Source organism: Pleurodeles waltl, chromosome 1_2 (assembly GCF_031143425.1).
Source record: "Pleurodeles waltl isolate 20211129_DDA chromosome 1_2, aPleWal1.hap1.20221129, whole genome shotgun sequence".
NCBI classification, from domain to species: Eukaryota; Metazoa; Chordata; class Amphibia; order Caudata; family Salamandridae; genus Pleurodeles; species Pleurodeles waltl.
Genome location: NC_090437.1, coordinates 1,156,464,627 through 1,156,481,137, shown reverse-complemented (window position 1 = coordinate 1,156,481,137; position 16,511 = coordinate 1,156,464,627).

Below are 16,511 nucleotides of genomic sequence, written 5' to 3'. Positions count from 1 at the left end.
GGTTCATTTAAGTCATGGTAAATATGCCATATGAAATATACAAAAGTAATAATGAACATAGTGCAAAGTATAAACATAGTCAACAAGTCCTGCACAGTCCGTTCAATATCCATAGTCCGTGGGCCAATGTGTACAAACACATGGGCCAAGCCCACACAGGAGACCGGAAACCATTGGAGAGAACACTGCTGGGGCATCAGATGAGAAAACAACAGGCACCTCAGGGGGAAGGGAAAGGGGGGCACCTCAGCCACATGAGTCCACGACGCCAGATCCACGAGGGGCCTCCATGCCCACTGTACCATCCTGGGGAGTGCAAAGCCACAGTCCATCAGATGGATAACCGACTCCACTGGTATTGGAGGAGGCATGGTGCCCAGAGTGCTTCGTGAACACCTGCTCGACACAGAACCGGCACTGTCAATGGAGCAGCGGTGCTTGAGACTGCGGTGCCCAGCGGAGCGGTGCTTGAGAGGAAGGGCCCAGCAGAGCGGTGCTTGAGATGAAGGCCCCAGCGGAGCGCTGCTTGAGATGAAGGCCCCAGCGGAGCGGTGCTTGAGATGAAGGGCCCAGCGGAGCGGTGCTTGAGATGAAGGGCCCAGCGGAGCAGTGCTTGACAGGAAGGGCACAGCGGAGCGGTGCTTGATATGAAGGCCCCAGCGGAGCGGTGCTTGAGATGAAGGGCCCAGCGGAGCGGTGCTTGACAGGAAGGGCCCAGCGGAGCGGTGCTTGACAGGAAGGGCCCAGCGGAGCGGTGCTTGACAGGAAGGGCCCAGCGGAGCGGTGCTTGAGATGAAGGGCCCAGCGGAGCAGTGCTTGACAGGAAGGGCCCAGCGGAGCGGTGCTTGAGATGAAGGCCCCAGCGGAGCGATGCTTGAGATGAAGGGCCCAGCGGAGCGGTGCTTGACAGGAAGGGCCCAGCGGAGCGGTGCTTGACAGGAAGGGCCCAGCGGAGCAGTGCTTGACAGGAAGGGCCCAGCGGAGCGGTGCTTGAGACGGCGGTGCCCAGCGGAGCGGTGCTTGAGAGGAAGGGCCCAGCGGAGCGGTGCTTGAGATGAAGGGCCCAGCGGAGCGGTGCTTGACAGGAAGGGCCCAGCGGAGCGGTGCTTGAGACCGCGGTGCCAAGCGGAGCGGTGCTTGAGAGGAAGGGCCCAGCGGAGCGGTGCTTGAGATGAAGGCCCCAGCGGAGCGGTGCTTGAGATGAAGGCCCCAGCGGAGCGGCGCTTGACAGGAAGGGCCCAGCGGAACGGTGCTTGAGAGGAAGGGCCCAGCGGAGCGGTGCTTGAGATGAAGGCCCCAGCGGAGCGGTGCTTGAGATGAAGGCCCCAGCGAAGCGGTGCTTGAGATGAAGGCCCCAGCGGAGCGGTGCTTGAGATGAAGGCCCCAGCGGAGCGGTGCTTGAGATGAAGGGCCCAGCGGAGCGGTGCTTGACAGGAAGGGCCCAGCGGAGCGGTGCTTGAGATGAAGGCCCCAGCGGAGCGGTGCTTGACAGGAAGGGCCCAGCGGAGTGGTGCTTGAGACGGCGGGGCCCTGGTCAGCGGTGCTCTTCACGGCGGGGCCCTGTTCAGCGGTGCTCTTCACGGCGGGGCCCTGTTCAGCGGTGCCTGTCTTGGCGGGGCCCTGTTCAGCGGTGCACTTCATGGCGGGGCCCTGTTCAGCGGTGCCTGTCTTGGCGGGGCCCTGTTCAGCGGTGCCTGTCTTGGCGGGGCCCTCTTCAGCGGTGCTCCTCACGGCGGGGCCCTGTTCAGCGGTGCCTGTCTTGGCGGGGCCCTCTTCAGCGGTGCTCTTCACGGCGGGGCCCTGTTCAGCGGTGCCTGTCTTGGCGGGGCCCTGTTCAGCGGTGCCTGTCTTGGCGGGGCCCTCTTCAGCGGTGCTCCTCACGGCGGGGCCCTGTTCAGCGGTGCCTGTCTTGGCGGGGCCCTCTTCAGCGGTGCTCTTCACGGCGGGGCCCTGTTCAGCGGTGCCTGTCTTGGCGGGGCCCTGTTCAGCGGTGCACTTCACGGCGGGGCCCTGTTCAGCGGTGCCTGTCTTGGCGGGGCCCTGTTCAGCGGTGCCTGTCTTGGCGGGGCCCTCTTCAGCGGTGCTCCTCACGGCGGGGCCCTGTTCAGCGGTGCCTGTGTTGGCGGGGCTCTCTTCAGCGGTGCTTGTCCTGTCTTTCAAGGGAGCCAGACCTGGCCAAGACTCCCCGCTTAGTCGCCCTCCGACCTTGCGTTAGCGGGGCCCTCCTGTGATGGAGTCTTGTGCCCGTGGGTGTCGTCCATCACACCCGGTATGGGGCTGGTGGGGCCCTCCTGGTGCGCTCAGCTGCTGCATGTCTTCTCCGCCCTGCTGCCCTTGCCCTCCTTCGCTGCAGCTCTCGGGCCCTTGCCTCCCTTAGTTGATGTGGCAGGTGACGTGGCAAGGCCACTCTCCGTGGTGGCAGCCGTCTCAGGCTTTTCGCGCTGGCCCTTAAGTTTTCTTGTCCTCTTCCCAGGGGGTGGGCTGGCTGTCCCCTTGCTGCTGGCCGATGTTCCTTCCCTAGGAGCTGGTGGACTCCAATAGCCCTGCACTATGGTGATACTAGATGCAGGGCTGGTGGTGGCTGAGGTGCTCTTTGGACTCTTACCAGATGGAGGGGGTGGGTCAGGTGATGCAAAGAGGTTAATTTTGGAGAGGAAAAGTTTTTAAGAGCAATGGGAACAGTAGGTGCAATGGGTATGGGAGTGGAGGAAGAGGATGTGGTTGTAGGAGAGTCAAGTGTGCTGTCTTTGGGTGCAGGTGCTTGGGCTGGAGGCTGTCGTGAGGTGGATGGCTGTTGGGTGGGTGGCTGCCTGCGTTTGTGTGGTTTGGAAGAGGGGGTGACAGACACAGTGGGAGAGGACACAGGGGACGTGTAAATGGCAGTGGGGGTGGTGACTGCACGTGTGCTGACTGTAATGGAGGGTGTGCTGGTGATGGAAGTACTGGCTGATGGTGGTGTGCATGCAGGTGTGAGTGGAGACGTCACAGGGAGGGAGGAGGGAGACGAGGAGGAGGGGGACACAGAGGTGGTAGTGACTGTTGGCATGTCTGCATCTGGATGTTGTTTGTGTGAATGCTTGTGGGATCTGTGGTGCATATGTCTGGATGAGCTTGCCTTGGGTGTTGAGGTGTGTGCAGGCTGGTCTGATGGTGTGGATGGGATAGGCTGAGGAACAGGAGACTGGGACTGGGTGGAGGGAGTTAGAAGAGGGAGGCTGGAGACAGGGACAATGGCTGCCGTCAGTGCTGAGGCCAGAGCGTTGAACGATCGCTGATGGGCAGCCTGACCCGAATGAATGCCCTCCAGGTATGCATTGCTAAGATGCACCTCCCTTTCCACCCCCTGGATGGCATTCAAAAGGGTAGACTGCCCAACAATGAGCGTCCGGAGGAGGTCAATGACCTCCTCACTGAGGGCAGCAGGGGTAACTGGGGCAGGGCCTGAGGTGCCTGGGGCGAAGGAGATGCCCACCTTGGTGTGCGAGCGGGCACGGGGCGAACGCTGAGGGGCTGCTTGGAGGGCGGAGCTGGTGCGCTGGGTGGCGGCTGTACCTGTAGTTGCGGTGGGCACGGATGTTGCCGCCACCGCAAGGGAGCTCCCTTCCGAGGATGTGTCGGTGTCGCTGACGTCTCCACGGGTCCCCGTTGTGGAGCTCCCCTCGCCCTCCGTCTCACTGCTGAACTCGGAGTCCGTTGCATGGCCCTCCGGGGCCATGTGAGATGCAACTCCCTTGTGCGCCGATGCCACTTCTCCTCCGCCTGATGATGCTAATGCACACATGCACAGGAAGAAAAAGAAAATGGGTGGGGGGGAAAAATTAAGACAGGTTGAGTGCATGCATTGGCAACACCGTTGGCGGAGAGGAGAGACACAGAAGCCCCCTGAACTACGCTGCGCAATCGGGTACACTACTCAGTTCTTGTGACTAGGCCTACAGGTCTATGGACGACAAATGCACACATGGGTGATGCAGGACCATGGATAGCTGTACTTGGCACCCTACAGAGGTGGGGGGTGGGGGCACAGGGCCATGGCTAACGGAGGGGACTAGCCTACAGAAAGCGCCCTGGCCTTGAGTTACCCACAGCCCTCCTCCCCCACCCAGACACCTCCACTGCGCGCAAAGATAGCAGAATGTGCTGATACTCACCCCTTGTGTCTGCTGTGATGTCCTCACGCGCCCATCCAAATCGGGGTAGGCCACCGCCAGGATCCGGGACATCAGGGGGGTCAATTGGCGGCTGGCACCCCTCCTACGTTGGGAGGCCATCCCCAGCAGAGACTCGGCGGTCTTTCTGGTCCCGTGGCGGATGTCCTCCCACCTCTTTCGGCAGTGGGTGCCCCGTCTGTTGTGGACCCCCAGGGCCCGGACGTCCTTGGCGATGGCACGCCAAATGTCGACCTTCTGATGGGCGCTGACCTATTTGACATGTACAGGGTGGGAAAGTAAATATCATCACTTTTCTGCATGGTAGATGTGAGTGGCCCCCCCTCCCCAACCTTGCCATGTGGCACATGTTCCCATCTGTCGTGCGTTGCACTCCTCATTCGCTCCCCTCCCCACCATCTTACATACACCCCACTCAACACAGGCATAGCCCATTCAGCGTGCACCCTGTGTACTAACCTGTTGGTCTGGAGGACCGTAGAGTAGCGCATACTGGGGGAGGACCCCATCAACAAGTTTCTCCAATTCTTCGGAAGTGAAGGCAGGGGCCCTTTCCCCAGTCGCAGCAGCCATTGTATCTCCCAGACCGAGGTCACAGCAGCCCTTGCAGTATAGGTTCTCTCCTGTGGATGATCAGGTCTCGAGTGATTAATCAGATAGAAAATGGCGGTCACGCCCGCGGCGGTGCGTACCGCGGCGGTGCGTACCGCGACCGCCGGCGCACATCGTCATTGGCTCCTGAGACCCATAGGGTTCAATGTTAACCAATGCTGCTTTGCGTCGCGGTCTTCGACCGCCTACCGCCACGGTGTGCCACGCCAGCGCAGTGACCTCACAACCCACTGTCACACTTCACAGGTCAGGCAGCCGCCATTTCAAGGGCCCACATGGCATGATTTCTACTGCGTCACACAGGCCTAGGCCTTGCATTGCCACTCATACAAGCCGTTCCATGCATAGCGATTCGTGTACTGTGCAAGCTGTGTGAACGAACCTGTGGGTTGGTTGACTCTGTGCTCCATTTTGTCCTTCCTAGGCACCGTCCGCTGGGACTTGCGAGGAGAAGGATGAATCCTCGCGTGTACCGACCGCTGGTGGACCTGTCGACAATGGAAGAACGACATATCATACTTACATACCGGCTTGACAGAGCAACTATACATGAACTGTGTGCCCAGCTGGAGCCAGACCTGATGTCCCCCATCCGCCAACCCACAGGGATTCCCCCTCTGGTGCAGGTTCTGTCAGTACTCCATTTTTTGGCAAGTGGGTCGTTTCAGACAACAGTGGCCATATCATCTGGGATGTCTCAGCCTATGTTTTCTAAGGTTTTGTCCAGAGTGTTGTCTGCCCTGATGAAATACAGGGGGGAGCTACATTATTTTCCCTGAGGTGGGCGAATTGGCTACAGTGAAGGGTGATTTCTATGCCCTTGGACATATCCCCAACATCATTGGGGCCATTGATGGGACCCATGTGGCTTTGGTTCCCCCCAAAGACAGTGAGCAGGTGTACCGAAACCGAAAAAGTTATCATTCGATGAATGTCCAGGTGGTCTGTTTGGCTGACCAGTACATCTCCCATGTAAATGCCAAGTTCCCTGGGTCAGTGCATGACGCGTATGTCATGCGAAATAGCAGCATCCCTTATGTGATGGAACAGCTACAGAGACACCGTGTGTGGCTAATTGGTGACTCTGGTTACCCCAACCTGTCGTGGCTACTGACCCCAGTGAGGAATCCCAGGACAAGGGCAGAGGAACGCTACAATGAGGCCCATGGGCGAACTAGGAGGATCATAGAAAGGACCTTCGGGGTCCTGAAGGCAAGGTTTAGGTGCCTGCATATGACAGGGGGATCCCTAATGTACTCACCAAAGAAGGTGTGCCAGATCATCGTGGCCTGCTGTATGCTTCACAATCTTGCATTGCGACGCCAGGTGCCTTTTCTGCAGGAGGATGGTCCAGATGGTGGTGTTGTTGCAGCTGTGGAGCCTGTGGAGAGTGAAGAAGAGGAAGACGACGGGGACGACACGGACAACAGGGATACAGTCATACAACAATACTTTCAGTAGCACACAGGTAGGAAACAGCCACCCCAATTTACATTTACTTGAGGCCTCATGCGTCTCCACTGTCTGTGTTTCCCCCCAGTACCTGTTAACTGATTTGTGACTTTCCCTTCCCTTTTCAGAACTGTATGACCCACTGCCTGACTTCAGCTTTGTTTGCCCATGGACTAAAGCTTATTGAAATTGGTATGTTGTCATCACAAAGTAACTGGACAATATTGAACCGTTATGCGTAATACATTTGTTAAGAATACAAGCAGACTCCTGTTTATTTAAGTGGAATAAGTGATTTATTTAAAGTGCTAGATATAGGTAAATGATTGGGAAGCGGGGATGGGTGGGGGTGGAGTAATGTCCATGGCAGAGTCCAGTTCTCAGTCGCACAGGTGCATTGTCCATATGCCTGTGGAAGGATGGAGCAGGGGCAGTTCAAGGTTGGACAGTGTGACAATGTGGGACAGTGGGATGACATCAGGGGGTATCTTAGGCTGGCGGGGGTCTTGCAATCCTACTCTGTCTTCTTGTGAGATCTCAGGTTCTGCTTGCGGGGTGGTTCTTCTTCTGCAGGAGGTGGGGCTCTGGGGGCCTGTCGTTGTGTGGGGGCCTCCTGTCCACTGGTGCCGGTGGAGGTGGTAGGCTGTTCCTGGCCTGGGCTAGTGACAGGGGCCCTTTGGGGTGCCACATGGTCCCGCAATGTGGTGACGATCTGGGTAAGGGCCAGGACGATGGTCCCCATTGCGGAACCGATGTTCCTCAGTTCCTCCCTGAACCCCATGTACCGTTCCTCCTGCAGTTCCTGGATCTCCTGGAACCGGGCCAGTACCGTCGCCATCGTCTCCTGGGAGCGGTGGTATGCTCCCATGATGGTGGAGAGGGCCTCTTGGAGAGTCGGTTCCCCGGGCCTGTCCCCCCCCTGTCGCACAGCAGCCCTCCCAGTTCCCCTGCGTTCCTGGGCCTCTGTCCCCTGGCCGGTGTGCCCACTACCACTGCCCCCAGGTCCCTGTTGTTGTTGGGGTGGTGGGTCAACCTGGGTGCCCTGTAGTGGTGGACACACCGCTGATTGGTGTGCCCTGGAGACAGAGGCATGGGCCCGCTGGGTGGGAGCTGTGCTGGTGTTCCCAGAGGGAGTTGGGTCTGGTGTAGCCTGTGGCTGTCTGTGGGAAACCGACTGTCCAGAGGTCCCCGATGGGCCGGGCTGGTCGTCTGGCTCCAGGGAGACAGAGCTGCTGTCATCGCTGGGGGCCTCTTCTGGGGGTGGGATGGACATCTCTGGACCCTCCGTGGCAGTGTGGTGGCGTTCGGGTCCTGCAGGGGTATAAAGGTATGGTTATTGCTTCTGTGTGTGGCATTTCGTGTGATGGGTGGGTGTCCGTGTACCCATGTGCAGGCATTTCCTTGTGGGGGCTTTTGTGAGGGTGGCTTGTGGGGGTGATGTGTGTGTGCAGTGGGCATGCTTTGGTGATGGGTGTCCATGCTTTGGGGTCGCATGCAGGGCTTGGTGTTGGGATGGGTGGGTTGTGATGGTGAGGCTTTTGCTAGGGGTTGGTGTGATGGGGAGGGGGTGAGGGTGGGGGTATGATTTGGCATGCAGGTGGGGTGGGGGTGGGAAGCAGTAGTGAAGATTTGCCTTACCAGAGTCCATTCCTCCGCCTACTCCAGCGAGGCCCTCAGGATGCAGGATGTGCAAGACTTCCTCCTCCCACGCGGTAAATTCTGGGGGAGTAGGTGGGGGTCCGCCGCCAGTCTTCTGCACCGCAATGTTGTGCCTTGATACCATGGAACGCACCTTCCCCCGTAGGTCGTTCCATCTCTTCCTGATCTTCTCCCGATTGCGTGGATGCTGTCCCACCGCGTTGACCCTGTCCACTATCCTTTGCCATAGCTCCATCTTCCTGGCAATTGTGGTGTGCTGCACCTGTGCCCCGAAGAGCTGGGGCTCTACACGGACTATTTCCTCCACCATGACCCTGAGTTCGGCGTCACTGAACCTCGGGTGTCTTTGGGGTGCCATGGGGTGGTGTGGTTGAGGTGTGGGGTGGCGTTTGTGGTGATGAGTGTGGTGCGTGTGGTGGTGTGTGGTGTTTGGTGCGTGGATTCTGTGTGGGTGATGGTGTTGTGTGCCTCTGTGTTGTGGGATTCTCTATTCTGTGCTCTGTCTCTAGCCTTCGTCAATGATTTCGGGTGGTAGGGGCTTGTGGGTGATGTGGGTGTGTGTTTTATATTGTGTAGTGTGTGTGGGAGTGGTGTTAGTATGTGTATCAGGTGTGTGTATTTCGAACTGACCAATGTGGCTGAGTTTTCTATGGGTGTGTGTATTTTGACTGCGGCGGTGTGTACCGCCAATGGAATACCGCGTTTGAAAGACCGCCGCGTGGATTTGTGGGTCGGAATGGTATGGGCGTATTTCTGTTGGCGTGACGGTGGAGGTTTGGTCAGCGCCATTTTTTCGGTGACCTTTGGTGTGGCGGATTATTGAGGATGTCGGGTTTTCGGCGGTTTGGCAGTTGCGGGTCAGAATGACCGTGGCGGTTTACCGCGGCGGTGTTATGGCGGTCTTCTGACCGGCGGTAAGCGCCTTTTACCGCTGAGGTCAGAATGACCCCCTATGTTGCCTCCCATCAGTACTCAACACCAGGTAGACGAATGCAATGCTGTAAGCATCCTCAACAGATTTCATGGGATGCTTAGTTTCTCCAATTTCCCCCAAATGGGTGGCCTATCCACACAAATGAATGCTGTTGAAAAGTTAACGAAAAGACTAAAAGAATTTGACATTTCAGTACTACATATTTGCAATCAATGACTGAACAATCACAATAGTGTATGTTACTGAATGGTTGGCTTTAAATCCAGATTGTTCAAAGGGGATTATTCCTGTCCCTTGCACCGAATCTTGGAAAAATTCAGGATGCTTGTTGCAAAGATCTTTACTGTGGTATCGAGGAGGGCAATCTGCTGGTAGTTACTTGAGTCTGTGAAAAAAACATTGTTATGTAATAGTATTACAATGTTACCTGGCCAGGAATTTGGTATTTGGCCTATTTTATAATATTTTGCAAATAACGGAGTCAAAACATTTACCCATACACATCTGATCTCTCTTTCAAGACCTTCAGTGGTATTTGGTCAAGACCCATTGCTCTGGAGTATCTTGCTCCTTTTATATAACCCACAATTTGTTTGCTTGTTGGTGGCATTATCTGCTTGGAGTAATGATTTAAATGCACGATCAGGATCTACTCTTCCAATTAACTATCGAACCATTAAGGTGGATTCGGAAATGTTCTGCACTTCTTTGAGCTCTTTAATTGGTGTGGAAAATAAATATTGTGATACGCAAATATAATGATGCACAAATTATCATTGACAAAAGTATTGTTTTTTGAGGTATTATCATTTTTAAAAATATCAATGTTGTTAAGAATGTTTTCAATTATATAGTGGTTAAAAATATTGTGTTACAATTATTTAAATGTGTTCTAGTTGATATATTGCTTTTATGTTATTATTGTTTATATAAAGGTTATTTTTTTAAATATAAATTGAAATTTTAAATGGATTCTAATTTTTTTTATTTTTTTTTATAGTACGTTATAATGTTGTAGCGTGTTGTTGGGCTTATAGGGGATAAGGTGGTAAATTAATTAGATAATAATAATTATGAATTACTTAATACATTTTATTTAACTATACGATTGATGTTTATTATGTAAATTATGCAATATTGATTTATTTTCATCATATGTTATTTGTGGACCGTTAGGTTTGTAGGGGTATAGGGTGGGAAGTCATTCAAATAATAATGAATTAACAATTAATGGATAATGAATTACTGAATTAGTTTTAATTAAGTAAAGAATGTTTATTCATTTTACCTGTATTCTAATTTAGGATGCAAAGTTAATAAATTAATATTAAACGAATGATTAATTATTCAATAGACTTCTAAATATTGAAATTATGGAATCCTTTTCAGTCTATTTAGTTGTGTGCTGCTAGTTTTGTAGGGCTCTTGAATGGGAAGTTAATTAAGTAATAATTGATTAACAATGAATTATTAATTGTTAATTACATTTTGATTTTAAATATGTTAATTACAGAATAGCTATTTTTTAAGTTATGTTTTAGGTGTAAGTTACTAGGTTTGAAGAGGCATGGGTGGGATGTTAAATAATTAATAACTAAATGATAATTAGTTTTTAATAGATAATTCATTATTTTATTGAAAAGTGATTGTGAAGAGTAACTTTTACCCCCCCCTTCGAAATCCAGTGCTTTCCATACTCTACCCTGTTTGAGTGTGAATATTAAATTTAACACCTCTGAAGTCTAGTGCTTTCCCTACTTTTGTGCTATTTGAAGTGGGAATAGAAAATGTTGCTACTCTGAAATTTTATACTTACCTTACTGTTGCAGAAGCTGGGTGGGAGTAATAAATGTTATGTTATCCCTGTGTCAAACACCTTCCCTACTGTTGCGCAGACTAGAGTGGGAATAGTAAAGTTCACCCTTCCCCAATCCAGTATTTTCCCTACTGTTGCACAAACTGGACAGCGAATAATAAATTTTATCCCTCCAAAGTCCAACACTTTCCCTACTATTGTGCTGTCTGGAGTGCGAATAGTAAATTTCACCCCTCCGAAATCCAGCAATTTCACTACTGTTGTGCAGATTAGTTTATTTAATATTTTTAGACTCCAATAGTTTTCATAATGTTGGTTAAAACAGTTTACCGTATTAATGGTTTTATATGTTTACATTTTACATGATTTGTTTTGATGTTCACAGTATTTTTTGTAAATGTCTTTTTTGTATTTTTTATTTTTAATATTTTATTTATTGGTTACATTAATCAATGTCAATATATTTTTCTTACTAAGGGCCCGATTAGGAGGTTGACTGATGGACTGCCAGTCCGCTACGGCGGTGGTCCCGAGAAGACCGCTGCACCAGCGGTCTCCCGCCAACTGTATTACTATGTATGCAGACTGAACTGCTAACCTTGTCAACAGAGTGCTACCCACCAGCGGTGCAGCGGCCTGCAATATTGGCAGTTCTTACTCCATCTGCATCATGGTCACGGCTAACCGCAGAGCCAATTACAAAAACATAGTTGCATTGGCAGTCCCCTTGTGGTGGTTAGCTGATGGTGGTAGGCTGTCGTGGTACGCTCTCAGCAAAGTACCAGATCAGTGCCCATTGGATGGATTAGAAAACAACACAGCTGACATCCATTGGCCAATTGGGCACACCTACAAGTCACACTATAAAACACACACCATCCCAGACCATGATCCTTTGCCTCTCCACTGCAGTAGAGTAAGACAGAGAACACACATAATCGTTTTATTTTTGTAAGATAAGGCAACCTTTTTTCCCATCCAATTAACATTTTTCAGACACTTCCTCAAATTTTTTCCCCAATTTCACTTGCCTTGTTTTTTTAGTCCTTGTCACCCATTTTAATTTACAGTCATGTCACATTCTAAAAATCCATGTTTTTATGAGGATGAGTTGAGAGTCATAGTGGATGAAATCATAACAGTAGAGCCACAATTGTTTGGAGCACAAGTCCAACATACCCCTCTCAGTAGGAAAATGAAAATGTGGCAAAGGATAGGTGACAGAGTGAATGCTGTAGGCACCACCTTGCACACAAAGGAGGACATTAGGAAGAACTGGCATGACCTGATGGGGAAGGTACGTTCCCTGGCCTCCAAGCAACACACGGGTCCCAGAAGATTGGTGGTGGTCCTCCCAGCGCCTCATCACAACTCTTTTCCTGGGAGGATAAGGTCTTGGACATCCTGCATCCTGAGAGCTTAACAGGAATAGATGGAGGAGCAGAGTCTGGTAAGTTACACCACAATAACTGTCACAAAATGTCAAATGTCCTGTATGCTCACATCTCAGTTTCTTCCTTTCAGTTGGCCATCTACTTTCCTAAAATGCAATACCCAAAGTATCAGAGATGTTAGATTGTCAATGTGTATTGTGATACAGAACATTTAATGTGTCAGTCTCCCTTACAGGAAATAAGTTGGAATGGGGTCTGTAAGTGTTTTAATATCAAAATATCCTCCGAGGACCCATTGTACGTGTCAATATGTAAATGTATGATCCATCCTAACTACAGTTTGGCAACTGGAATGTAAGACTAACCATTTCTCAAGTGTTGAGAAGTAGAAAAAGTGACATGGCTAAACTTACCAAGAGGCCCGGTTTCTGTAACTCAAAACAAGAGGCCATTGTGCTCTTGGCCATATTCACTTGATTGCCATGTCACAAATGATGTTCACTGATCATGGGCTGAGCAATCTAAAAATCATGCTTAACTCAGAGATGTGTCTACCTACCTAGTTTAATGTTGTCCCAGAGTCCACAAATGAAACTATTGATGGCATGACACCTTACCAAGTGTGTACATCAACTATTTGTAAGGGATTGAGCTGCTTCACTTGATTGGAAGTGGCAGGTAACCCATCGATTCTGCACTGCTCACATGATGACTACTGCTACATATACAACCAAGTTGTCTGTTTGCCTGTATCGTACACAACCAAGCCTTGGAAAGGTCAAATGCACCTTACTTCTCCACTGTGTTAGCTGAACTGTTTGTTAGATGTCATGTTTATTTCTTCATCAATTCTAATACCGTTTTTACAACCTCTATAAATTTCTTTTCAACACCTTCAATACCATGGGAATATATCATAATAGGAAATCCTACCTATTCTAATTTTCCTTGGTCCCTACTTACTGTGAGAATAAACATTTGATGTTTATCCAAATGTTTATCACTCTTCCACCAATATCAATGTACTCTATTTATCAATAGGTCAAACTGGCACTGCACCTTGGAGGACACTGCCCACTGAACAGACTCCCAACCCAACCTCAGATGAAGCCCTCAGTGGTGACGACACTTCTGGACACGTGGATGTGGATGACGGACCTGGTACATCTGGGCAGCCTGGTCAGATGGCAAAAGTGAGACTCAACATCTCTCCAACTGCAACAACATCTCAGCCAACAGCCCCCCCACCCCAACTACCAAGCACAGTTAGTACAATATTGTGCCTCCCAGTCCTGGATCCTGAAGTGCAAATCACCAGCCTTGACACAGAAGGATCAGGACCCAGTTAGAGAGGGCACTCTGGGCCAAGGGCACAGGCTTGTGGGGGTAGGGTCTGTGGGAGGGATGCTGTAAACCAGCAGAGTAATGCCACTGGGGGCACCCATGACCAGCACACCATCAGCCAAGTCTTAGGGGTCTATCAGGAGCCTCAAGGAGTGATGGGCCTGGTAGTTATCAAACTCCGGGAAATTAAGCAGCTGCAGAGGGACATGTATAAACAGATGGAGACCCATAACTCCAACATGGACTCCCTAACAAGGATGCTGATGGACATCCATATAACCTTGAGCAGGGCTTTTTTACCACCATCTACGTCTTTCTGTAATGCAACTACATCAAGCCCATCTACATCTGTAGCAGCCACAGGAAGGGAGCCCTGCCAGAGGAAGAAACACCTTTAGTAACCCTGCCTCTGCAGCAGCTGACGCCCCGCCCTGGCAAGCAGGGATATCCATCTAAATATGCAGGAGGTGCTGATGGCAAGACACCCACCACTGCCAGCAAGAAACCTCAACCTTAATTTCCTCCATTATGTATCACACATTCGCTCTGTGGACTGTTTTTGGACACTGTTCCTTTTCTGATGGGAGGAGTAATCTGGACTTCGGTTTTGAGATGATTTGGCATCTACTTCTATGGTTTCATTCACCATTACTGACAACTTCACTTTTTTATGTTTGTTTTTTGCATCAAGTATGTCTTCACCTTCACCACTGTAATAAATTCACAAGTCACAAACTCATCATCTGTTGTAGTAAAGTTCACATTTAGAAATGTAGATATGTACTACCAGGTGAACTATACAATGACAAAACAAGCTACCTGTGTAAGCATGGATATGTTGCATGTACACAAAGTTTAGCTCAGGATTACAATCATGCCACACCAACACATACATACAGAAAAGTGTCTTGTCTAATAACATTTCTATTACATTGTTCAATCATAGAATGGCAAGATATTGGAAACATAGCAAATCATACATAATCGAATCATACTGTGATAGTGAACACATTTACAGGTAAAGACCTCAAGGACATGGAAGGAAGGGATACATCAGGCATTATCATATAGAATAGCCAAAAATGAAACTGATTGATGTCATCAGATGGAGCCATATCGCCTACCTCACAAAAGGAATCCAACATCATATAAACCAAGACTCAGACAGATCTATCTAAAAACGTTTCTAATCACAGGTTGATTACAATCTACTGTTTCTGCATCTGGTGGTATGACACAAACAAATGTCAGTGATATGCCACAGGTGCATTGGCCTACAATGATGAAACACATCTACAGCTACATACCATTCACAGAAAAAGAGTATTTAGCCAATGTAAACAGAAACTAACAAGATAACACAGACAATGCATCATGACCGCCACATGACAAGTAACAAGTCCAATGCAGCCTCCTTAACTTCCATCCTTTCCCTGTGCAAGATGTCATGGAACAGGTCTTGTACAGCCAAACAGATATCCCAAAATATGCAATCATGATCATCTGTATTCATTTATTGCATCTGTTACGGTCATCGCTCATCAGAAGCAAGCTATTTGCAGAGCCATCGTCCGGAAGGTGCGGACCCTGGGGGTTTATTGCCTGCGTAGTATCTCTTTCCAGAAAAGGTAAGGGGACCTGAGACACTGGGCCTGGAAGATCACAGAGGTTCAGCTGGGGCTGTCCTCCCAACGTAGATGGGCCATGCGCCAGACCCTGACCCACTAATTGTCCTCATACTGGTGGTGGCCTACCCGGAGCTTGATGGGTGGCTGAGGGAATCACAGCAGCTACAAGAGATGAGTCCAGGGCAGAATCATACATGTTATATTGCCAACTTTGTGTGTTACATGTGAGCATCTCCCCCTCAATATTGGGGCTTCCCCATTTGTAAAGCACAAGATGAGTATTTGTTTGTATAGGTCTGGTAGTTGGTACATGCTGATGTGTCTTGCCTATTGTCCTAATGACTAAGAACACAGAAGAGTCCAGTCCACTACCAATATGCTCTCATGAGCAGACATATGGCTGGGTACAGTGACCAATCAGCTCATGTTGTTTGATGTTGTGGGTGAGATTTGTACCCAACAGGCCACTTGTCTTCAGTGTCACCCACAACATTAAAGAACATCAGCCTATTGATCACTGTACCCAGCCATGTGCCTGCTCAAGAGAATGTATTGGCATTTGTACTGAACAGGCCACTTGTCAGTGTGTCAAGATTGATGCTACCCTACTACTGTGCGCCATGTGAGGGTGGCCCTCTTACATGTGACATAGCATACAGTGCACTTTAGGTACAGTCACTCAGCAATACATCCCCTTGGTAAGTGGGGAATGTACAGTTCTATGAGTTAGCAAGCATCACTGTTGTCATCAGTATTTGTGCCTTAATGTTGGCATGTGTACCTTTCACTTTTGTAGTATCATTTATAATGCTGCTTCACACATGATCAACCTGTCTTCATAGGATAATGTCTGATTCCATCACATATGTGCACATGCCAAAACTGTTTTGGAGAATAGTTATATGTGATGAGTATACAGTTCATGTGTTATCACAGACAGGAGTGTGTCAACATTGGTTGGAGGATCACACATTCCCTAAGCCATTACACAATGTTATTAGTCATGTCCAAATGCTGAAGCAATGAAAGACATAACAGGTAGTTCTACAGTAATTTCTTTCAATGTGAATTTACATGCCATTGATGTGGAATTATTCAACTAAGTGTTTTGCACTTTTATTGGTGAAGGTTCATTAACTGACAGTTGACATGTATCAGGGAGAGACATGCAGAAATGTGGGAATCCAATGTGAGTGTGTACACTCAGTAATACAATGGAATTTGTGTTTGCATAAAAAAGGTACATTGATGCGCCTTCCCATTAAGAAACAGATTAAACCACCTATTCAGGTAATGGAGAATCCCGAGCCTCAACAACATTCTATGGACTATTGGCTTTTAGTAATGCAATGTTAGAATGGTGTTCTCACCAGTACAAGTTGAGAATGGTCATTTCCCTAAGCCTGGCTGATGCATTATGCTGTGGATATTTGTAGATGAATCTCCCAGATATTTTGCACAGATTGTCTCCAGTCTACTTTTCTGTGTGACATGTGTTACATA